Consider the following 25345-nt stretch of genomic DNA (forward strand, 5'->3'; position numbering starts at 1 on the left):
AGTTATACTGCCCTGGCATTCTAGGGGCCCAAATGCGTGAGAAGTACTTTGCAATCAAAATGTGTAAAAAATGGCCTGCGAAATCCGAAAGGTGCACTTTGGAATATGTGCCCCTTTACCCACCTTGGCTGCAAAAAAGTGTCACACATCTGGTATCGCCGTACTCAGGAGAAGTTGGGGAATGTGTTTTGGGGTGTCATTTTACATATACCCATGCTGGGTGAGAGAAATATCTCGGCAAAAGACAACTTTTCCCATTTTTTTTATACAAAGTTGGCATTTGACCAAGATTTTTTTCTCACCCAGCATGGGTATATGTAAAATGACACCCCAAAACACATTCCCCAACTTCTCCTGAGTACGGCGATACCAGATGTGTGACACTTTTTGATGCCAAGGTGGGCAAAGGGGCACACATTCCAAAGTGCACCTTTCGGATTTCACCGGTCATTTTTTACAGATTTTGATTGCAAACTTCTTCTCACACATCTGGGCCCCTAGAATGCCAGGGCAGTATAACTACCCCACAAGTGACCCCATTTTGGAAAGAAATGGACACCCCAAGGTATTTTGTGATGGGCATAGTGAGTTCATGGAAGTTTTTATTTTTTGTCACAAGTTAGTGGAATATGAGACTTTGTAAGAAAAAAAAAAAAATCATCATTTTCCGCTAACTTGTGACAAAAAATAAAAAGATCTATGAACTCACTATGCCCATCAGTGAATACCTTAGGGTGTCTACTTTCCGAAATGGGGTCATTTGTGGGGTGTTTGTACTGTCTGGGCATTGTAGAACCTCAGGAAACATGACAGGTGCTCAGAAAGTCAGAGTTGCTTCAAAAAGCGGAAATTCACATTTTTGTACCATAGTTTGTAAACGCTATAACTTTTACCCAAACCATTTTTTTTCTTTACCCAAACATTTTTTTCTCGCCCATTTTCCTTGGGGGACACAGACCTTGGGTATAGCTCAGCTCCCTAGGAGGCGTGACACTAAGTAAAACTGTTAAGCCCCTCCTCCATCAGCTATACCCTCAGCCTGGAGATAGAGGCTACCAGTTTTAGCTTAGTGTCCAAGGAGGCAAGACACTCCCTGCTACTGCAGGGCTGTTTTCTCCTTGATATTTTATTTTTCTAATTTTGTTATTTACTTTTTCCTAGGGATACCAGAGACGCATGGACCTCTCTGCTCTCCCGGGGTTGAGCTGCGCCAGTGCCAACTTATCTGCACTGCTGCCTCCCCCACAGAACCATTAGGAGGATCTGGGCAGCAATGGCTCCCCTACATCCCGCCAGCTAGGGGGTCGCCCGCACGCCAAGCCCCTCTCCCAGCTTCCTGCCACTGCGGTGCCAGTGGCTGAAGGGGCGACCCTGCTGGAAGGAACTGAGGGTGAAGACGTCGTTCGGTGAGATGGCTATTCCAGCCCATACCCCGTCCCTATTTGCAGCACCTACCCCTCTGGGTAAGGGGGGCACCCGTGGTCGCTTATTCTGAGCGCTCAAGCAGACCCTCCCCAGCTCCCCTCAGGTTATCCTCAGCAGGGGGGCCGCCTTCCTCCACGCCGTTCCCCCCACGCTGCTTTCTTCAGCCCGGCATTCTCTCTCCCTCTCTCCCTTCCCACCGCCTCCCGCTCCGTTCCGATCGGGGGGCGGGGCTTATGCCCGACATGGGCAGATCGCGGCGGAGCTCGTTTCTCGGCGGAGCAGGGGACTTGGTGGCAGAAGGTCACCCACCTGGGCAAATCGCCGCACTCTAGGGGCCTGCGGGCCCTTTATTTTCTGGCATCTGGCTTCTTCTTAGCCCTGAGAGCATTTTCGGCAGCAGGGGGCGTGGCTTACGCGCGCGTCATGTTGGGGGCGGAGCAAGCACTGGAGGGGGCGGAGCTTGTTTCCCCGCGATTCTGCTGAGATTTCCCGCGCTTCCTCACTCCTGACAGGAAGCTGAGACACGGTGGGGGACTCTAAACTCCTGTGTACATCGCTCGGCTTCTGTGGGCGCTATCTGCTGGCTCACTGCTGTTGCTGCTCTCTGCTGCTGCTGATCTGCTCCATCTCTACTGACGTTCTTCTGTGGCACTGGTAGGACAGTTAACCCTCTCCTAACCCTCCTGGTCATAGCTGCTATAACCCTTTGCGGTCTCTATATTAGAGTACAACCACCTTTCAGCATGTCAGATCCCACGGGTGCCCCCAAACCCTGGTACCATGCCTGTACCGCCTGTAAGGAACTTTTTCCGCGTGGGCAATCTGAGCCGCATTGCCTTGCATGTCAGGCCCCGGTGCAGGGCCCGCTTCCCACTGCGACCCCCGGTGCCTCTGAACCCCCTGACTGGGCTAGGTCTCTGTCTCAGGCAGTGGAAAGCCTTACACACGTAGTGGGCCGTCTCGTGGATAGACCGCCTCTCCCGCAGGCTGCCACAATCCCTGTCGCACCCGCTGGGACTACCGTTTCTGCCGCCCCCACTGGTTCCCTGCCTCCCAGCGAATCTTCCAGGGCCCGGCATACTCAGAAACGTTCGAGGGTTGAGCGCACATCTTCTCCAGATGCTTCGCTCTCTCCGCCATGCGTACGAGCTCAGTCAAGTCTATCCTCTCAAAGGGATACGCTTTCTGAGGGTGAACTGGCGGATTCGGAAGTGGACATGGATTCAGAGCTTCCGTCCAAATTGGCGTCCGCGGTGGGGCATCTTATCGCTAGCATCCGTGATACCTTTCAGATACACAATGACCCCCCAGCTCCGAACAGGCCGGCGTGTCCTTTCTCCGCCCCAGACAGGCCTCCAAGGTTTTTCCCATACACGCTGATTTTTCTTCTGTGGTATCCAAGGCTTGGACCCGGCCTAACGTCCGCTTTATTACACCCAAAAAGCTGGACATTTGCTATCCCTTTCCAGCGGATTCTGTGACCACGTGGACATCCCCGCCTAAGGTTGATCCTCCCGTGGCTCGCCTGTCCAAAAGCACTACTATTCCGGTACAGGACGGATCTTCCCTCCAGTCTGCTGAGGACTGTCGTACGGAATCCCTCTCCAAGGCCATATTTACTGCCTCTGGTTCGGCCCTTAGACCGGTCTTTGCCTCCGCCTGGGTTGGTAAAGCGGTCTCTGAATGGGGTTTGCAACTGGAACGGGAGTTAGGGTCGGACGTCCCTGTTCAGGACCTCCGTTCCTTAGCCCAACTAATTGTTCAGGCCGGAAAATTCGTCTGTGAGGCCTCCCTTGATGCGGGTGCCCTCATTGCCCGTTCCTCTGCCCTGGCAGTTTCTGTCAGGAGGGAACTCTGGCTGAAGGTTTGAGCGGCGGACGCCGCTTCCAAACGCTCTTTGGCCGGCCTACCATTTACGGGTTCCCGCCTGTTCGGGATCCGTCTGGACGAACTTATATCAGAGGCCACGGGTGGGAAGAGTACTAACCTCCCCCAGTCCAGGCCAAAGGGCGCCCCCCGTGGTCGCGCTGGTTCGTCCCGGTTTCGGTCCTTTCGCAAGACCACCGGGTCTAGACCCGCGGCCAGTTCTTCTTCCTCTGGCCCAGCCCAGGATAGACGCAAGAAGCCGTTTTTTCGGACGCAACCTACCTGGCGCAAGTCCCAGCCTGCACGGGCTCCCACAGGCCAGCAGCCCTCTGCCTGAAGGTGCGCCCCCACCCACCCGGGTGGGGGGCCGCCTTCTCCTGTTCAGGAACGTATGGCGGGCCCACATCTCAGACGCATGGGCGCTCGAGATTGTATCTTGCGGATACAAGATCGAATTTGCGTCCATTCCGCCAGACCGTTTCTTCCGATCCCGTCCTCCGCGGGATCCCGTACGAGCGGCCGCCTTCTTCGCGGCCATTCGCTCTCTAATGGACAAGGGTGTCGTCGCCCCCGTGCCTCCGACGGAAAGGTTCAGGGGGTTCTACTCGAACCTCTTTGTGGTTCCCAAGAAGGAAGGCTCAGTGCGACCGATCTTGGACCTAAAACGCCTGAACCGTTTTCTCCGACTGCAGAGATTCCGGATGGAGTCTCTCAGGTCCGCAGTGGCCTCCCTGGAAAGAGGGGATTTCATGGTTTCGATCGACATTCAGGATGCATTCCTCCACGTTCCGGTTGCTCCGTGTCATCACCGCTTCCTGCGCTTCGCGGTGGGGGACGATCACTTCCAATTCGTCGCCCTTCCCTTTGGTCTGGCGACGGCTCCTCGGGTGTTCACCAAGGTCCTGGCCCCTGTCTTGGCCCTTCTACGTTCAAGAAGTGTTTTTCTTCTCCCGTACTTGGACGACATCCTGGTCAAGGCACCCTCCTTCTCTCAGGCATCTGGCAGTGTGGAACTCACCCTGGAGACCCTGACGCGGTTCGGTTGGGTTATCAACCACTCCAAGTCTTCCCTTATCCCCTCCAGACGGCTGATCTTCCTGGGGATGCTCCTGGATACAGAGTTGGCGGAGGTCTGCCTCCCGTCGGACGAGCATCTGGCCCTTCGCGGGTCGGTTCACAGTCTCCTCCGTCATCACCGCCCTTCTCTCAGATCCAGCATGCGGTTGTTGGGAAAGATGGTTGCCTGTTTCGAAGCGGTGCCGTTCGCACAATTCCGATCCCGCACCTTTCAGAGGGCAATTCTGTCGGCCTGGGACAAATCACCGGGGAGTCTGGACAGGACCTTTCTTCTGCCTCCCCTGGCTCGGGCTTCCCTCAGCTGGTGGTTGCATATCCCTCTAAGGGGGAAGTCCTTCCTCCCACTGAACTGGCTGGTGATTACCACCGATGCCAGCTTACGGGGGTGGGGGGGGGTTTTCCCTCCCCGGTCCGTCCAGGGCGTTTGGTCTCTATCGGAGTCCAGACTTCCAATCAATATTCTGGAACTGAGGGCGATTCTTCTGTCCCTCAGACACTGGACCCATCTACTGAAGGGCCACCCTGTTCGGATCCAATCGGACAATGCCACGGCTGTGGCATACATAAACCATCAGGGAGGCACTCGCAGCGATGCAAGAGGTGACCCTCATTCTCCTCTGGGCGGAGACGCACGTGCCGGCCTTATCCGCGATTTACATCCCGGGGGTGGACAACTGGGCGGCGGATTTCCTCAGCCGGTCCACCATCGACCCGGGAGAATGGTCCCTGCACCCAGAGGTGTTCGAAGCCCTTTGTCTTCGCTGGGGTCGCCCCGACGTGGACCTCATGGCTTCCAAATTCAACCACAAGGTCCCCCTATACCTGGCCAGGGCACGGGACCCGAAGGCTTACGGCGCCGACGCGCTCGTCCTTCCGTGGCGCGAATTCTCCCTTCTGTACGTCTTTCCTCCTTTTCCCCTCCTGCCACTGGTTCTTCGGAGGATCGCGGCAGAAGGCGTTCCCGCGATTTTAATCGCCCCGGATTGGCCCCGCCGGTCTTGGTACGCCGACCTAATGTTGCTGTTGGCAGACGCTCCGTGGCCACTGCCCTCCAGGGAAGACCTTCTCTCTCAGGGACCGATCTTCCACGAGCATTTAGGCTCGCTACGTTTGACGGCGTGGCTATTGAGACCGCCGTCTTAACGCGACGGGGTTTCTCCGCGGACGTAATCCGCACCATGATCCGTGCTCGTAAGCCCGTATCCTCTAGGATCTACTATCGGGTTTGGAGGTCCTATCTGGGGTTCTGTGAGTCCCGGAGCATCCCTCCTCTCCGATTCTCCCTTCCCACACTCCTGTCCTTCCTCCAGTCGGGTCTGGACCTGGGGCTGGGCCTCAGTTCTCTGAAGGGACAGATTTCGGCGCTGTCTATTCTTCTCCAGCGTCCCCTGGCCCCTCTAGGGCCCATTAAGACCTTCTTACAAGGGGTGGCTCACTCTGTTCCGCCGTACCGCCCTCCAGTTCCTTCCTGGGACCTGAATGTGGTGCTCTCGGCGCTCCAATCCGCCCCCTTCGAGCCTTTACGGGAAGTCTCCCTTCGTCTTCTGTCCTGCAAGGTCATCTTTCTTGTGGCCATCACGTCTCTCCGACGGGTGTCGGAGTTAGCGGCTCTTTCTTGCTCCGACCCTTTCCTGGTCTTCCACCAGGATAAGGTTGTGCTTCGGCCTGTCCCGACCTTGCTGCCAAAGGTGGTTTCCGCCTTTCACATCAATGAGGACATCGTCCTTCCGTCGCTCTGTCCCTCTCCTTCCCACCCCAGAGAACGGGAACTGCACCGTCTGGATGTGGTCAGGGCGTTGAGGATTTACTTGGAGGTCACCGGATCCTTTCGGCGCACGGACTCCCTGTTTTTGGTTCCGGAGGGTTCGCGCAAGGGTTTGGCGGTCTCCAAGGTGGCTATTGCCCGTTTCATTAAACTGGCGGTGTCTGAGGCTTATCGAGCCAAGGGCAGAGCTCCGCCTTTCGGCATCACTGCTCATTCCACCAGAGCAGTCGGTGCTTCCTGGGCGCAGAGGCATTGGGCATCGGCTGAACAGTTGTGCAAGGCAGCCACTTGGTCCTCTCTGCACACTTTCACAAAGTTCTATAGAGTGCATACGCATGCATCAGCGGATGCTGCTTTGGGCCGCCTGGTTTTGCAGGCAGCGGTTTCCTGATGCTCTGGTGGTGTTCCGCCTTGGGTTTGTGGTCCCTCCCTTCTTGGACTGCTCTTGAACGTCCCAAGGTCTGTGTCCCCCAAGGGAAATGGGTGAGAAAAGGAGATTTTTGTATAACTTACCAGTTAAATCTCTTTCTCGCTCTTCCTTGGGGGACACAGCACCCACCCTTCTGTGTTTGGTTACAGGGTTATGGTTTGGCGCCCCGTTGGGTTGCTGGCTGGTTGTTCCTGTTATTGGTTGTTTTCCTTTCACTACTTGGACACGCAACTGGTAGCCTCTATCTCCAGGCTGAGGGTATAGCTGATGGAGGAGGGGCTTAACAGTTTTACTTAGTGTCACGCCTCCTAGGGAGCTGAGCTATACCCAAGGTCTGTGTCCCCCAAGGAAGAGCGAGAAAGAGATTTAACTGGTAAGTTATACAAAAATCTCCTTTTTTTATCAAAGGCATGTAGAACAATAAATTTAGCGAAAAATTTATATATGGATGTCGTTTTTTTTTGCAAAATTTTACAACTGAAAGTGAAAAATGTCTTTTTTTTGCAAAAAATCTTTAAATTTTGATTAATAACAAAAAAAGTAAAAATGTCAGCAGCAATGAAATACCACCAAATGAAAGCTCTATTAGTGGGTGGTAAGTTGCATGACCGAGCGATAAACGGTGAAAATAGTGTAGTGCAGAAGTGTAAAAAGTGGCCTGGTCATTAAGGGGGTTTCAGCTAGCGGGGTTGAAGTGGTTAACTAACATACACACATACAAAAGCAGCCCACCCTTACTATCACTGGACTATCCCTAGGGGAAATAGGAGGGGTTAATACAAGGTGCAGGGGACTGTGGGTAGCAGGGTCTACTGGGACCTGCAAGGGTTAATGCAGGCCACAGATACACCAGGCCGAAGGCTGCTGCAGGGGTACAGCAGGGCAGAGAGCAGGGGAACAGGGTTGGATAAATGCAGGGATAATGGGGAGGGAGGTCAGGGGTTAATAGTTGGGGGGATATTGGATGGTGGTAATATGGGCAAATAGGAATAGTTGGCGGGATAGTGGGTGGAGGTAGGGGAATATGAATGGTAGGAGTTAATAGAGTGGGTTGAGGTAGGGGAATATGAGCGTTGGTGGGATAGTGGTAAGGGAATATGGGCAAGTAAGGGTTAATAGCGTTGGTGGGATAGTAGTAGGGGAATATGGGCAAGTAAGGGCTAATCGTTAATGGGATAGTGAGGTAATACTCAGCCCTCCAGGGGTATGCTCGTTGTCCAGGGGATGATTTTCATGAGGGGGGGGGGGGGGCGCGGCTCGGCTCTTCTCCCCGAGTGCAGGGGCCGCCAGATATTTATATCCGGCAGCCCGCACTCCCGGGCCGCCCGCGCCACAGGCAAGGACACGTGGGCTGGCGCGGTGATATGACGTCACCGCGCCAGCCCTCGCGTCCCTGTAACCCCCTATGTAACCGAGTTCACTATCGGCACAGAGGGGGGGGTGAGGGTGCCTGACTTCAGTGGTCCAGTGCTACAATAAGTGTAGCCCGGGCCTATTAACCCTATAGCCCCATTAAACAATTGCTGCCAAAGGGGGAGGGAGGGGGAAGAGGGTTAACTATACTTACCTAATCTCATGTACTCACCTCATCTTTATCCTCTTCTCGTCACCCTCCCTAAGTGGGGACCCGCAAGGTCACCTTTTCCAGCAGGGTCACCTCCTCAGCAGCTGGCACCGGAGTGGCAGGAGTCTGGCATGGCGGGAGGGTCTTCTCTTTGGCGGACCTAGGTGACCCTTCTGCTGGCGGGGTGCAGCGGAGCGAGACTGCCCTGGTCCACCTTGTCTTCTTGTGGGGTAGGAGGCAGCGTGGCGGGCCAATGCTGGCATGCTCCCCCGGGTCTTTTCCACCTGAAAAGAAGGAAAATAAAAAACTTAAATAAAATATCTTCAGGAGCTACCCTGCAGAGCAGGTAGGTCTTGCCTCCTATTGACACTAGAAACAAACTGAAGCTCTCTCTCCAGGCTGGAGGGGGTATAGCTGCCAGGGAGGAGCTAACAGCTTTATCTAGTGTCAACGCCTCCTAGAGGACATAGCTATACCCACGGTTCCTGTGTCCCACAATGAATATGGGCGAGAAAGGAGGATTTCACGACTGATCCCAAAACTGCTTCTGTAGGTACCCCTCAAGCTGGTACTTTGGTACCCCACCAGTGGTAAACAAAATCAGATTGCCAGACAAATGTAACCTTAGAAGAAAAAAAAGGATTATTTTTTTTTGATTTTGGATATTTTGTTGCCTGAACCTCAGAAAGACATTTTTAGATTTATTAGGCCTCTTTCACACTTGTGTTTTCCGGATCCGGCGTGTTCTCCGCCGGATCCGGAAAAACGCAAGTGTACTGAAAGCATTTGAAGACGGATCCGTCTTCAAAATGCTTTCAGTGTTACTATGGCAGCCAGGACGCTATTAAAGTCCTGGTTGCCATAGTAGTGGTGGGGAGCAGTATACTTACCGCCCGTGCGGCTCCCGGGGCGCTCCAGAATGACGTCAGAGCGCCCCATGTGCATGGATGACGTGCCATGCGATCACGTGATCCATGCGCTTAGGGCGTCCTGACGTCACTCTGGAGCTCCCCGGGAGCCGCACGGACGGTAAGTATGCTGCTCCCCCGCTCCCCACTACACTTTACCATGGCTGCCAGGACTTTAGCGTCCCGGCAGCCATGGTAACCATTCAGAAAAAGCTAAACGTCGTATCCGGCAATGCGCCGAAACGACGTTTAGCTTAAGGCCGGATCAATGCCTTTCAATGGGCATTAATTCCGGATCCGACCTTGCGGCAAGTCTTCAGGATTTTTGGCCGGAGCAAAAAGCGCAGCATGCTGCGGTATTTTCTCCGGCCAAAAAACGTTCCGTTCCGGAACTGAAGACATCCTGATGCATCCTGAACGGATTTCACTCCATTCAGAATGCATTAGGATAATCCTGATCAGGATTCTTCCGGCATAGAGCCCCGACGACGGAACTCTATGCCGGAGGTTTTGTCTGTTCTAAGCATTCCCAATTTTTAGGCAATTCTTTTTAACTTTTTTTTATGGTGGAATAAACAAAATAAAATGTAGTTACACCAAATGTGTGTTTTGTATGTCCTTTTTATCAATTTTTTATTTATTTATTTATTTACAGTTTATTGCATATAATACTATGCCAAAACATGACCTTAGGGCTAATGCCACTATATGGTGTGCCCATGCAGCACTATATTATATACCGTATTTTTTGTAACATCCAGGAGCTTCTAGGATCACTTCTGAATCATTGCTGTTTCCAACAAAAATGCCAAACAAGACGTTGCTCTGTGTTATCCATTAAAATGAGTCAGATGGGTCAGCTAGGCTGCATTGCTGTCAGATAGCATATCCGGCGCTACTTTTACTATACCTACAATTTGGCAGAACACTGGAAATAACAATGGCCAGGTTGATGTAAACCATGTTGTCCAGAAGATTGAGACGGAGGGGCAGGCTGATAAAAAATAAATTATTACTGGAAAACCCAATGTGTTTTTTTCAATGTAGCATGCTCTTGGTATTGCAGTTTTTTTGGTGTTTTCCACACGGGCATCTACAGTGGAGGAAATAATTATTTGACCCCTCACTGATTTTGTAAGTTTGTCCAATGACAAAGAAATGAAAAGTCTCAGAACAGTATCATTTCAATGGTAGGTTTATTGTAACAGTGGCAGATAGCACATCAAAAGGAAAATCGAAAAAATAACTTTAAATAAAAGATAGCAACTGATTTGCATTTCATTGAGTGAAATAAGTATTTGAACCCTCTAACAAAAAAAGACTTAATACTTGGTGGAAAAACCCTTGTTTGCAAGCACAGAGGTCAAACGTTTCTTGTAATTGATGACCAAGTTTGCGCACATTTTAGGAGGAATGTTGGTCCACTCCTCTTTGCAGATCATCTCTAAATCCCTAAGGTTTCGAGGCTGTCTCTGTGCAACTCTGAGCTTGAGCTCCCTCCATAGCTTTTCTATTGGATTAAGGTCCGGAGACTGACTAGGCCACTCCATGACCTTAATGTGCTTCTTCTTGAGCCACTCCTTTGTTGCCTTTGCTGTATGTTTTGGGTCATTGTCGTGCTGGAACACCCATCCACGACCCATTTTCAGTTTCCTGGCAGAGGGAAGGAGGTTGTCGCTCAGGATTTCACGATACATGGCTCCGTCCATTTTCCCGTTTATGCGAATAAGTTGTCCTGTGCCCTTAGCAGAAAAACACCCCCAAAGCAAAATGTTTCCACCCCCATGCTTGACGGTGGGGACGGTGTTTTGGGGGTCATAGGCAGCATTTTTCTTCCTCCAAACACAGCGAGTTGAGTTAATGCCAAAGAGCTCTATTTTGGTCTCATCAGACCACAGCACCTTCTCCCAGTCACTCTCTGAATCATTCAGGTGTTCATTGGCAAACTTCAGACGGGCCTGCACATGTGCCTTCCTGAGCAGGGGGACCTTGCGAGCCCTGCAGGATTTTAATCCATTGCGGTGTAATGTGTTTCCAATGGTTTTCTTGGTGACTGTGGTCCCTGCTAATTTGAGGTCATTAACTAACTCCTCCCGTGTAGTTCTAGGATGCTTTTTCACCTTTCTCAGAACCATTGACACCCCACGAGGTGAGATCTTGCGTGGAGCCCCAGAGCGAGGTCGATTGATGGTCATTTTGTGCTCCTTCCATTTTCGAACAATCGCACCAACAGTTGTCACCTTCTCTCCCAGCTTCTTGCTAATGGTTTTGTAGCCCATTCCAGCCTTGTGCAGGTCTACAATTTTGTCTCTGACATCCTTGGACAGCTCTTTGGTCTTTCCCATGTTGGAGAGTTTGGAGTCTGCTTGATTGATTGATTCTGTGGACAGGTGTCTTTTATACAGGTGATTAGTTAAGACAGGTGTCCTTAATGAGGGTGACTAATTGAGTAGAAGTGTCTAACCACTCTGTGGGAGCCAGAACTCTTAATGGTTGGTAGGGGTTCAAATACTTATTTCACTCAATGAAATGCAAATCAGTTGCTATCTTTTATTTAAAGTTATTTTTTCGATTTTCCTTTTGATGTGCTATCTGCCACTGTTACAATAAACCTACCATTGAAATGATACTGTTCTGAGACTTTTCATTTCTTTGTCATTGGACAAACTTACAAAATCAGTGAGGGGTCAAATAATTATTTCCTCCACTGTATATAGAAGTCAGATGGATTCAGGGGCCAGGCTGTTTTCCATCAGCAGAACACCAATGTATCTGGAGGTCCAGATGGCATCCTGGTGTGAATGTTTTTTTTTTCCTGGACCCGTTGACTGGATGAGTCTTGAATGGAGAACAGACAGGAATGGTGCAAGCAGCGAGTTTGGTCCACGCTGGAAAACTGAAGTGTAAATTGGACCATTTTATTGGGTACATGTGCAATGCGGATACAGTCCTGCACACGGACTAGAATTACTGCCATCTGAATCAGACCTGCAGCGACTCTGAGAATAAAGTCTGGGAGGACAGAAACATTCCTGAATTAGACCACATTGTTTAGGAATAAATTTACTTATTTATTATTTTGCATGAGACCTGATGTGAAAACAGATTTGTAATATTAATTCCAAATTTGCATTAATTATCCCTGGCGTATGCTTTGTTTTCTTAATTATGGGCTGTGGGGCACTCTCTTCATTAAAGCGTTTCCGTCATGAGAAATAACATTATGTAGCTGACTGCCATTAGCGATGTGCTAATGTCAGCAGTACATAACCGTGTGCTTGATAACTCCCTGCCTGCTGCCGTTCTCTTAAAATAAAGACTTTTAAAATATACTACTGAGCCTCTAGGTGCTATTTGGGCGTTGCTTCAGCACCTAGAGGCTCAGTCTACGCACCCTTTGGCACGCCCGGGTCCAGTTGATTGACTTTCGAGTTCTCCCCTGTGTCCTGTGAATCCCGCGCCTGCGCCGTCCCTTTATGTATTCAGTGCAGGCACAGTGAGTGAAGGATGCGCTCCTGCTGCCAGCTTCCTCCCTTCGGCGCAGGCGTGGGATTTACGAGACACTGACTTTCGAGTTCTCCTCAATCAACTGGACCTGGGCTTGCCAAAGGGTGCGTAGACTGAGCCTCTAGGTGCTGAAGCAACACCCTAATAGCACCTAGAGGCTCAGTAGCATATTTTAAAAGTCTTTATTTTAAGAGAACGGCAGCAGGCAGGGAGTTATAAAGCATACTGTTATATACGTTATTTCTCATGACAGAAATGCTTTAAGCGCCTCCTCCACCTACAGAGCGTGCATCCTGCATGTGGCCCTATTGAATCAGGCCTTAATGTCATATATATATATTTATCCCATTTTGTCTCATATTGCAATTAAAAGGGTTTTCTGAGAGAGATTTTTTTTTTTTTTTACTGAAGTCAGGTTATCAGTATCTGATCAGTGGGGGTCCCGATCAACTGTTTTGAGAAGACAGCGACACTCCTGTGAGCGTCAATGCCTTCTCACAGCTTACCAATCTCAGCGCCGTACAGTGTATGGCGGCTGTGCTTGATATTGCAAGTGAATGGGGCTGAGCTGCTCCTAGACCATGTGATCAATGAACCTGTTGTCACTAGGTCTAGGAAAAGCAGAGAAGGCTGCGGTGCTCACAGAAGCTCCCGGGTGTCGGACCCCCACCGATCAGATACTGATGACCTATCCAGAGTATATGTCATCAGTGAAAAAATCGTTAAAGGCCATGGACACCTTTTGAAGGTAATCATTTTTTATCATCGCATTGTCCTTATTTTAAGCTAAAATAATTTTTTCAGTTGGTCCTTTAAAAAATGTTTTGAGTTGCACTGCATCTGCAGACTGTTCCATCTAAGTGAATCTGCCAGGGAACTGCTCTGACATCCAGACAGGTCTGTGTTTTGTGGATGGAAATTGGAATGGCCCCTAAACCCATCTGAATTCAGGAATTTTTTCGACTTTCCAACTTTATGTTTATTAAACATTTTTCACTTTCCATATATCAACATATGTAATAAAAGAGAAAAGAAAAACTTTTAGACATCATGTCTTTTGTATTACATCTAAAATACAGAATAACATAATATCAGCAGCCATATAATATACTGTAGACAAAACCAATCCATATTCCATTTAGAGAAAGAATAAATAAATAAATAAAAGTAAAAAGTAAAGGGGGAAAACAAAGAAGGGTAAGGGGGGAGGGAAATGAAGGTAGTTAACCCAGAGATCGCTCCTTGATTACTAGTCCCAGCGGGACCAGATCTGCAGAAATTTGTTTACAGTTCCTTGCGATACGGCTGTATAATATTCTAATGAGCGAATCTCCTTTTTCAACTCTTTTATAGATGTGTATGTGAAAAACACCAGGAAGAACTGTCATACCAAGAGTAATGCTGCATCTTACAAGAAATAGTAAAAACACAACATAAAAAATATCAGGAAAAAATGTTTTGACTATACAGTAACATCTGGCCACCCCATTCATTTAAAGGGGTTTTCCCATAAAAATATTCTACAGTTTTCAAAGCAGCCCCTGGATCTGAATCCTTTTGCAATTGCATGTAATAAAAAATTTAGCATAGCCACTGAGTTATTCAATAAAATCTGTCTGTACAGCGCCACCTGCTGTATTATTATTTTTTTCTTATTTCTTTGACCTGCTCACTCGTATGGCCGCACATGCTCAGTTTCAGGGAGAGCATGGACACGCAATGAGAGAATGGGGAGATCTCTGGATCCACGTGAGGTATAGGGCTGGTTCTAGCTTTGTTAGAAAGAGATTGTCATGTACTATGTGACATATGATGTTTGATTTAAAAGGGTTATCCCATCATAATGATCACTGTTAAATCTGTTAATGATTTGACAGTGATCATTTTTGTAAATATACTTGTATAACATTCTTCTCCAGGATCCCGGTGGCCGCGGTTGCGCAGAAGACTCCTTCTTTTCTCCCAGCTGGGCCGCTCTCTGTCCTGAACGTGCACGCTGCTGCGCGTGCGCGATGGTGACTTCTTCCTGGCCAGAATAGTACAGAGCTGTGAATGCACACGCCGGCGCGTTCAGTCCAGCGCCCGGCCGGGAGAAGACTTTAATCGCGATAAAGCCCCCAGCCAGAATCCAGGAAGTGAACGGCGCGCTGGCAGCAGGTAAGTATAAAAAGGCAAAGTGGAATTACCTCTTTACATTATTCATGGGAGAAGCCCTTAACAGTGATCATTTTTCTAAATATATTTCATTAACAAATCCCCACCCCTTAGAAAAAAATAAACTTATACTTACCTGACTGTTGTCTTCCGTCTCCCCTGGTTACGGCCACCGCTCTTCTCAGGAATCGCAGTGGCCGCGCGTGCGCAGACGACTTCTTTTCTTCTCCCGGTCGGCCGCGCGCTGTACTAAATGCGCACGCAGAGTCCGCGCATGCGCCCTGGTGACTTCTTCCTGGCAAGTATACTATACTGGCCAGGAAGAAGTCACCAGGGCGCATGCGCGGACCCGGCGTGCGCGTTTAGTACAGCACGCGGCCGGGAGAAAACATAATTTAAGATGGAGCCCGTCCCCTGCCGAGTGCCGAAATCAGGAAGTGCGCCGGGAGCAGGTAAGTATAAAACTGCGTGTTGAGAAAACCCCTTTAAAGCTAAATTATGATAAAATTGAGAAGAATAGAGTATTTATGAGCTGTCAGGGGACTAGAGATAAGGGCTACAGATTGAGCCGTCAGAGCAGCTCACTAAGGAATTAATTGAGAAGGAGAAGTAACAATCTTCAGATGCAGTGAAACTAAAAGTTGTAGACAAAAAACTGGTAAAAAAAATAATCATAAAGACCAATCAGAATAATGATTTTCCGTCCTAAATAAATAGAATTTCTCAGAGATGTCATTATACTTTAAAAGGGTTTTCTGGCTTTTTTATACTGATGACCTATCCTCAGTTTAGAGCATCAGTATCTGGTCAGTGGGGGTCTGACACTCAGGAACCCTGCCGATCAGCTGTTTTGTCAGCAAGCACAGCGCCGCCCATTGGATAGTGGTTGTTCTTGGTATCGCAGCTCAGCCCCATTCACTTGAATGGGACTGAGCTGCACTTTGGCCATGGTCTGGCCTAAGATAAATTTGTTCCGCTCAGCAGCCTCATCAGATAGGTCGTCAGTATAAAAAAAAAAAAAGTTGGAAAACCCCTTTAAGTACTGTTCACCGGCCAGAAATGGGACAGACCAGCAGGTGATTAATTAGTGTTTTCTGAAGGATTTCTTGTTTCAGGATCATGCATAAAAGCTGACATTCTTACAAACAGTGGAGACTAAAGTATCTCCTAAATTATTCAGCATCTGATAAAGTATGTGAAGATAGGGAATCCATTAATAAAGCCTCGGTGTACTTCATATTAAATTGGAGGCATACAGAGGTGCATTATGGGCCTAAATAACTTGCAGGTGATCGCACATAAGAGTCTCAGGAATGTCCATGCAGATGTATGTGCTTTAGGCTACATGCACACGAACGTTAGGGCTCCGTGCCAGTGCTGCAGACTGCAAATTGCGGTCTGCAATTCACGAGCACAGACTTTCACTTGAATGGGATCCGCACCGCAATATAGTGCATGCGCTTTTTGCCGGTGCGGAGGCACGGCCAGAAACACTATGGAAGCACTCCGTAGTGCTTCTGTGGGGTTCCGGTCCGTGGCTCCGTTCCGCATCTCTGTGATCGCGGACCCATTCAAGTGAATGGGTCCGTGATGCGGAATGCACACGGCCGGTGCCTGTGTATTGCGGGCCACAAAACGGCCACTGGGGGGCACACGTCGTGTGCATATAGCCTTATTGTGGATTTGATGCGGTTTTGCCGCAGAGCTCACCCTTAATTGGAAAAGGATGAGATCTACAGCTAAAACCGCAAACATAATTGGCACACTCCGCCAAGTGTGCATGAGATTTGTGTAATCTCATACACTTTGCTGGTACTGTAGTACACTGCGGTTTTTCCATGTTAGAATCTGAAAGGAAAAACGCATAATCGGCACCATGTGCAGGTGGCCTTATGGGTACTGTATTATAACTTCGTACAAATACAGATGTAGTCATCAGTTATCTTTACTGGCTTAACGAATTCATGCAACCAAATCTCATTAAAATAAAACATCAAATCACGTTAAAGTGACCAACCTGGCACGCCTGGAGTCCAGATAACGCTGGCTACATCAGTTGGAACCTCAGCTCAACTGCATTATGGTTGTCTACATGTGTCCTGATACCAACGACCGAGCTGCTTTTAGAGAATAGTAAAATGTGCCCAAAGTTTATGGATTTTTATCCAACAACCATCCGGGTCTCTGTAATACCTCACCCACTTCACAGATGTTCGATAATGTTATGGTGCAGGATGGGGTTACTATCCCTTATTATTATAAAGGGGAACTGTAAAAGTCTAGATTGGCTTTTAAAAAAAGCAGCTTCATGTTTTTTTTTTACTTTTCTGCTTGTTTTTTGTTAGTACACCTTGAGGTGTTTTTCCTTTTTTTTTTAACAGTGCACGTTGTAGCTTTTAGCACTATCTTAATAAATGTTAATAAAGTTAAAGGGCATCTGTCAGCAGATTTGTACCTATGACACTGGCTGACCTGTTACATGTGCTTCTGCCAGCTGAAGGCGTCTGTGTTGGTCCCATGTTTGTATGTGCCCGCATTGCTGAGAAAAATTATGTTTTAACATATGCAAATGAGCCTCTATGAGTAACACGGGGGCGTTGTCGTTACTCCTACAGGTTCTGCTCTCTCTGCAACTGCCGCTCCCTCTCCACTTTGATTGACCATGTATGAGTCAATTTACACTGCCTGGCCCTGTCAAACAAAGTGCAGAGGGTGCGGCAGTTGCAGAGATAGAGCAGAGCGTCTAGGACAGGGAAGGCCAACCTGCGGCTCTCCAGCTGTTGCAAAACTACAACTCCCAGCATGCCCAGACAGTCTACAGGTTGGCCAGCCCTGCTCTATGAGCAATGGCAATGCCCCCGTTGCTCCTAGAGGCTCATTTGCATTTTCTCAGCAATGCGGGCACATTTGAACATGGGACCAACACAGATGTCTTCAGCTGCTAAGTGCACATGCAACAGGTCAGCCAGTGTCGTAGGAACAAAACTGCTGACAGATGTTCTTTGAATGTTTTTTTGGGGAAAAAAAAACATGCACAGATCTGCTTCTATACAGACACTGACAGACACGTTGAGATACTGCAGGTACTAATAGTGTATATGTTCTGCTCCCCAATACATTATTATTCACCTGTTAGAAGACCCCTCCCAGCAACGTAACAGGAAAATTTATGTCTCTCTGAATGCAAAGAGGACTTTTTTTTTTTTTGCTAGTACTTCCATATGTTGGGGGAATAGACACAGAGCAGGTGAAGTAAACCTCAAACCTGGAGGCCGTAGGCTGGGCGGCCTCTATAAATATTAGATCTATATATGTTTCACAGGCGAACGCTCTACTGCGGTATTTCCCCTTTCCCATCCGTCAGGGACGCAGCATGTTAAATCTTTATCTGACACCCCAAACCACGATGGATCAGCCTATCACCCTGACATCTTCACCAGCCTTTGACTAGTCCATGGCCATGCCGCTATTAAAGCTATGTCCAGCAGAGTCTGATGTTTTTTTCCCCCCAGTCTCATAGATGATGCCGGGCACACCCCCATACAGTTTACCATTTGTGAATGGATATGAGAGAGTTGTATGTATAGCGCTGAACATGTATACATTTGCCTGAATTGTTCAATTTTGCATTGATATAGGGAAATAGCGCTGTACAGTCATTGTCGTCCCCCCCCCCCCCACCAGCTTACACTCAAAATTCCAAATGTACCTTATCAGGATGTTTTTGGATTGTGGGAAGAAACCCACACAAATACTGGGTTCCCGGGTCGTATTCGGACCCAGGTCCCTAGAGCTGCAAAGGCCACAGTGTTTCTACTAATACCTGAGCGTGCCGGGTAATGGGGGGAATCCGGAGAAGTTACTGAGAGCTATTTCTGGTGTCTGTGATTGACCTTATACATCAAATACTAGGTTGATTGAAAATACATCTAGCTTCGTTTGTTTCTCCAATAGGACACAACCATCTGCTGCCTACTAGAAAATGAAGAGCACCCGAGAGGAAGTGGAGAATTGAGAGGCTCATGTTACTACACTCCGAAGTTCAGCTTCCTGCTTTTGTTGTAAACCCCTTAAGTACATTTTCTTTTTCACACCCTCACCTTCTGAGAGCCCTAACGTTTTTATTTTTCAGTCAACATAGCCATATTTTTTTGTATTTATTTTTTATATGCACCTCTAGGGGACTTGAACCTGCAAATATTCAGTCACTTATTCCATACACTTCACTAGTACATTGTTACAGTCTGTGGGATCTTTGCTGGATTCCTATCAAGGACGCCTAAAGGGGCTGTGCCAAGTTTTCAAGTAATTCTCTATGGGGTCTCTGGAATCCAGCAGTCCAATAAATAATGAATAAAAAGGCAGGGCGCATGCTCGACCTGCTGCTCCATGAGAATAGGGGAACTTGACTCCCATTCTCGGAATTGGTGGGGGTTTGACCTCTGTAGATAGGGGATCTTAAAAACTTGACACAACCCCTTTAATAGGCAGTTTACGATGGCAGACCTAGGAACCTTCAAAAGGTCCCAGGTTACCATAGCAACTGATCATCCCCCTGTGCTGTACAGAGGTTAGAAAGAGCTTCTTCTTTTCTCAGATGTCACAGTCGCTATTGATTGTAGCATCTGAAGAGGTTAAATGACTGAGATGGGCGTTTTCTCCTATCCCGGTCATTGCCGGCAGGTGTCGGCTTTATTACACAGACAGCTTATGCTGCATATGGAGTACACTTAGTTAATGGACCTGTTCTGTACCCCGCCCCCTCCTCAATGCTGACAGTGCAGAGCTCAGTCCTTCAATTCACTTTTTTTGATTGGTTCTCCACAGAGTCCAGGGTGCACCTCTGGTCGACCAAGAGTTGGTTTTTGCCCAGGGCTGCTGTGGTCTGTGGGAGGCTGTCCCTTGCTACAGTTTAACCTGCCTTGGAAATTCTTGCTAGGATTGCCCCAGCCACTTTCATTGTGCCAGTCCATGTTCCTCAATCACAATCGCGTAAGGTGCATGTAGCCCATCTCTTTGTGCAACATCAGTACACTCTCAGACCACTGCATGGTCACACAATCAATCCAAAGCCCTCTTCGAAGATCTCTCACTTTAACTTATCGCAGCAGCCTCACAGCAGTAAAGTTTTCATCAGTACGTTAAGAAAGATGATGTTAATTTACCATTTGCAATTTGTCGCAGGTTAATCACATCTTGCACCACATACCAGTTTCTCTGTCACTGTACGCAGGAGGAGGGCTTGTTCTCTAACCCACTTTCTCTTACAGAGAAACAGTCACTGTAAAACAATCAGGTAATGGACATTATCACTGGGGAGTGGGGGGGTCAGTGCAGGTTTTTGGGGGTCTTCTATCTCCTTGTGTTACAATCTTGGGGTCATTTGCTGCCATCATGGATTTTATTTCTTTATTTACCTTCATTCTTTTTTGGACAGGGACTTTCCCAAGATTCGGGAAGACACAACTGCCCAACCAGACAGCGGAGGAGCCAAAAACAGGAATAGGAATTGCTTCTACATCTGTTGCTGGAATATATAATGATGTGCCCTTTACCCAGATTTTACCAGCCTACATTTCACTGCTTCCACCATGCCCAGCCACACTCCCAGTCCTTACCCCGTTGATGTCTTCATAAAGGACAGCGTTGGCATCAGAAGGATCTGGAGATGTTGGACAATGTCTTATACTTGTAGGATACTCTGTCTTTAATAGGAATTGATAACCGCCATCTTGTTTCTTTGTTACCAGTTAGTCTTTTCAATGTCTTACCAGTCTGTGGTATTTTACTGTTTATGATGATCATTGTCACTAGATCCTGGTGAGTGTCCTTCTTCTTCTTCTCTACAGATCACATTATTCTCTATAGGGAACTGCTATATAACACGGGGCTGCACTTTACTGTCTGACCTATAGGGGGCGCAATAACTAGAGCAGCCAGGCTATACCCCAGGGGCTGGATCAGGTGGTGCTATAATCAGATGTCCGCTACTCTTTCTTTCCTTATATTATGATGTAATATACACTAGAACCCCATATCCTTCCTGCCTGGTATACACTGCACCTTTATATCTGCCCCTCTGTAGTGGGGGAGGGGATCAGGGGTATATTCTGGGGTTAACTGAATATTGTCATATCTGCCAGTTTATGTAAGGACATTTCTCTGTTACAGTTATAAAAGTAAGACCAAGTGCCAGCGTGCCATCCGGGACCAACTGATGGAGGTGGCGGTGGATCGGTCAGGTAACAGTTACAATAACATCTAACCATAGTACAGGCAGAGACAACTCCTAGTCCACAGGATCTTAGCATGTAAGATTAAATGCAGAAAGAAAGACTACCCCCATCATATTCTAAACCTCTACTGCTATAGGCATTAAAGGGGCTGTATGAGATTCGAGAAACATGGCTGCTTTCTTTCAGAAATCCCACTAGCGTTCTCTTGGATGTTTCTGGTATTGGAGCCGAGATGCATTACTACACACCGCCCAAGGACAGGGGTTGCGTTGTTTCTGTAAGAAAACTGCCAGGTATCGCTAATCTCATCCCTTTAACCCAGGGCGGATTGGCCATAGACCTTATAGGGAAATTTCCCGTTGAGCCGATCCCCAGAAGGCCGCCTGAGCCGTCCTCACTGCCGGCAGTGGATATTTTTGGGGATGTATTTTGTGCTGCTGGCAGTATTTTGTGATGCACTGTGGTATTTGGCTCTGTTGGGGTGATATAATGTGCCACAATATAATATTTATGGCTCTGCCTTCCATCAATTTGGACCCGACTACAAAATGGGGACACTTTTAGTATTTTTTATAGGGCCACTTTAAGTTCCCAGTCCGCCCCTGCTAATTACAAAGTTAGCTTGAATTTAATTAAAGGGGTTGTGTTATAAACTACTTTTCACTCTAAAGTTTATTTTCATCAATCTCCCATTCCACCTTGTATTTTATTTTATTATTTCAAATATACCTCATTTGCAGTTTCCTCTTATCCCCTATGCTTGAATCCTACTTCCTGGTTTGTCATGTGACTGGAGAAAGTGATATAACAGCAATATCTGTTGGGCTGGATACATTTACGTTAGTTGCACAGCCCCTTTAAGTTATAGCTAGATGCTTCATACAGAACGCAAAGCCTACTGATGGTTTCCTTTTTAAATTAGAATTAATCCAGAGGCCGGGGTGGAGTCAGGGAATGGACTTAACACTGAAGAAAATACATCTAAATAAAAAACAATGAGAAGGATGCCAAAGAGAAATGCAAAAGATGAAGAACAAGGGAAAGGGGAACATTTAAGACCAATGTGTTTACCTCCCTGAAGTGAAGCCGTATTTCACATCTGGACGCTTCATGACTATTCAAGATGTCTCCTCTTGAGATTTATATCATCACAACATAGCATCAATATCATCAATTAAAACAGTGCGATGATCAGTTTAGTTTTTGTATTAATATTAACACAGTCAAATTGAAGTTTCTGAGACATTATGCAATTTCTATTTTTTGAGGAAAAAACAGGAACAGAACACAAGACATTTCCCAAAGGTTTTCCTACTTTCTGCTTCTGGTTTATGGCATTCTGTAATTCATGGTCCTGGCTGCACCATAAAGCAAGAACAGTACAAGTTTACAGCGGCCGCACTAATGGTAATGAGGCCTCTAAGACTTCACTAAGAAAAAGGTAGAATTATCTTACTCAGTCTCTACTTTTTTGAATGTATGAATGAGTATTGTGAAATCATAGGTGGCGCATCTGCAGGGTATGATCATCTATAATCCAAGTAATAAGACGCACAACATATGGTGCTCATTTATTTCAGAATCTCAGTAGTTATGGGGAGGTCATTAGATGGAGAACATAGACCGCGTGGTTCAGAAAATATTGGTCAGCAATGAAGACTCCTTTGTTTTACTCACAATGACATAGAAAATGGATCAAATTGCTCCCATAAGCTTTCCAAATAGATGATACATGTCTACTACCTACTGATGGTTTCCATTCAGAGATCAAGATCTGATGGTTGCAATATGTAAAACACGAGTCAGGCAGGCAGTTTCAATCCATCTCTCTGATCCTTATCTCACTTAGAGAGGAAGAGCTAGAAGTCCCCCATATACATTAGATGGCCAGCTGGTCCTGCCAAAACCAGATGGTTGGACTGACATTTATTTAATGTGTGTGACCAGCTTAAAGAAGAACTCCTGCAAAATTTTTTATTCTTTGACCTGTTAGAAAGGTACATGATGTAATCTGTAGTGAATGTAATCTTTTTACCAGTGGATGTATTTGTGAGTTATAACCTCCCTTCTGATGCTAAGTTGTGTCATCTAATCAGTGAGACAACCCCTTTAATATGGCACTTACTAATGTATTGTGATTGTCCATATTTCCTCCTTTGCTGGCTTGATTCATTTTTCATGACATTATACACTGCTCGTTTCTATGGTTATGACCAAACTGCAATCCCACAGCAGTGGACATGCTCGCACACTATAGGAAAAAGCGCCAACCTTTCTAGTGTCCGGGACTGTGGGAGCGCACATAGGCATGCATGCACAGCAGCTCTTGTCCCAGTCACCTGGTTTCAGTGCTGCCGTGTCATTTGCTGAACCCCGCTACATCTGAATGCCAAATCTTACTGTTCGTTCAACTGGCTCTTGCAGAAATGGACACAGACAGCAGAAGGCCCCTTAAGTGCCTATTAGCGTGTATCACACAAATCTACCTGACTGAAAGATTGTCATTAGTCGCCGCCACATCCCCTAGTCTAATCAGGAATCTGCTTGTCTTTAGCAGGGCGAACAAGCAACGATCGCAGTAATGAGCAAACACTGATAATTATTGTTCAGTGTAACTGAACGTCTTTTGATACACAAACAAATCGACACTTACCGATCAATAGTGAAAAATGTTATGGAACTTGTTTGCACAGTCTCTTACATGCAGTCTAGGGTCCTTTTACACAGGTTGAGGATCAAGACAGTTATATGTTTGTATGAACACTCGTTCCTATCATCTATATAGAAAAAATCTCTTAATTTTGAGGCTAATAATATAATTAAGAGGCTTGCTTGTAGGTCGTATTCTAAACAAATGACATCTAACCACTATTAAACGGTTTCCAAAATGGAGAGAAAAACACTTATTTTTCCTGTGAAAAAAAACATTAATAACAGAAATGGGCAGAGTTATTTTAAGAAGAATGCCATAACATTTGTTACCCAATATAGTGAACAATGTGATGCAATATGTAAAATAATAAAAAAAATATCTACCTCTTCTGAGATATAACAATCAATGGTCAGGTATAGTGGAGAAGGGCATTAGATGCTCAGCACGTAAAGCTCAGACTCTTGGTCAAACACTCAGTCCTAGTTTATTCAAAGAGCCTGAAGAGGTGAAGACTACATGGATTAGTAGTAAAGGTAGCTATAAATGTGGTCACATGCAGGCTATGAACCATTTTAAATCCACAGCAAATGATAAAGAATTTGCCATCAAGTCTTACCTTAATTGTAACACGAAAAATGTTATTTATTTGGTGACGTGTATTGAATGTCAGCTACAATATGTGGGATGCACTTCCAATCAGATAAAGGGGAGAATACGTAAACACATTTCTGATGTGCCCCACCATGAAAGCCACAATGTGTCTGCGGTCAGTTTACACTTTGCATTTTTTTATGGTGGGGATACCTCCAAATTGAAAGTACAGGGCATTGAGAGAATAGCAGTTCCAATCAGAGGAGGGGATTTGAGGAGGAAGCTACTCAACAGAGAAGCATACTGGATGTTTCAGCTGGCTGCATGTCACCCGCAAGGGTTAAATAAAAGACATGATCTTATACTGCAGTATTAGAACAGATGCGTCTCTGTTGAAGGAACCCTCACGATCCAGCTGTCAGTGTATAATAGTTTTTATTAATAGTAGTGAAGTTATATTATGTTTTGATATGTGCTTTTTTAGTAAATCAGTACATGTCCACGCCATTTCCTGACTTCATGGTCAGGTGTGGGTGCGGCATATAAAGTGCACTTTTTTTAGTGTAGTTGTGTCATGAGGAAGGACATTTATTGATCGTGGTCTGAAACGCGTAACACAAGTGTACCTGTATGGAATATTTTTAAATCGAATAAAGATTTATACCTTTATCATTTGGAGCTGGACCACAAATTTTTTTCTGAAGTTTAAGTTATAGCACACCCAGACGCTATGTCCGGGCTCAAGACAAGGATATAGAGGTGAGAGCTGCCTACGTTTATTTTGTTATCATTTATATAGTTACATAGTTGTCAAGGTTGGAAAAAGACAAAAGTCCATTAAGTCCAACCTGAAATCCTGCTATATCGATCCATGGAATAAATCCCTGGATCAATGTTCATCTTCCTTTTAAAAAGGGTTTGGGCCAAAGGGAAATGGTGTGTAGAACAAGATTTGTATACATTGTCATAAGCCTCAATGTTATTTTGAATTAAAAAGTCATCTAAACCTTTCTTGTAGCCATATCCTGTATTTTTTGCATGGTCCGTTTTTATATATTTTGTACAGGTTAATCATGTCCCCCCTGAGACATCTTTTTTCAAGGCTAAACAAATTCAGTTAATTTAATCTTTGCTCCTCTGTACTTTTTCTAACTCCAGGGCATCCTTTC

The 25345-nt window shown here is 46.8% G+C and overlaps 1 protein-coding gene across 9 annotated transcripts in view; it reads left to right on the plus strand.

Moving 5' to 3' along the window:
* FAAP100 (FA core complex associated protein 100) overlaps positions 1–25186 on the plus strand; it is a 136707-nt gene extending 111521 nt beyond the window's left edge. For 4 of the 9 annotated variants that reach the window (XM_044300086.1, XM_044300094.1, XM_044300090.1 and 1 more), the window contains 4 exons: positions 14462–14699; positions 18651–19992; positions 20134–20938; positions 21855–25186. The gene's annotated coding sequence lies outside the window, so the exon portion shown is untranslated. The remainder of the gene's footprint in view (positions 1–14461; positions 14700–18650; positions 19993–20133; positions 20939–21854) is intronic. The other 5 variants (XM_044300091.1, XM_044300088.1, XM_044300092.1 and 2 more) reach the window with 5 other exon arrangements.
* The last annotated feature ends 159 nt before the right edge of the window (positions 25187–25345 follow it).

This window comes from Bufo gargarizans, chromosome 6 (assembly GCF_014858855.1).
Source record: "Bufo gargarizans isolate SCDJY-AF-19 chromosome 6, ASM1485885v1, whole genome shotgun sequence".
Taxonomy (NCBI): Eukaryota; Metazoa; Chordata; class Amphibia; order Anura; family Bufonidae; genus Bufo; species Bufo gargarizans.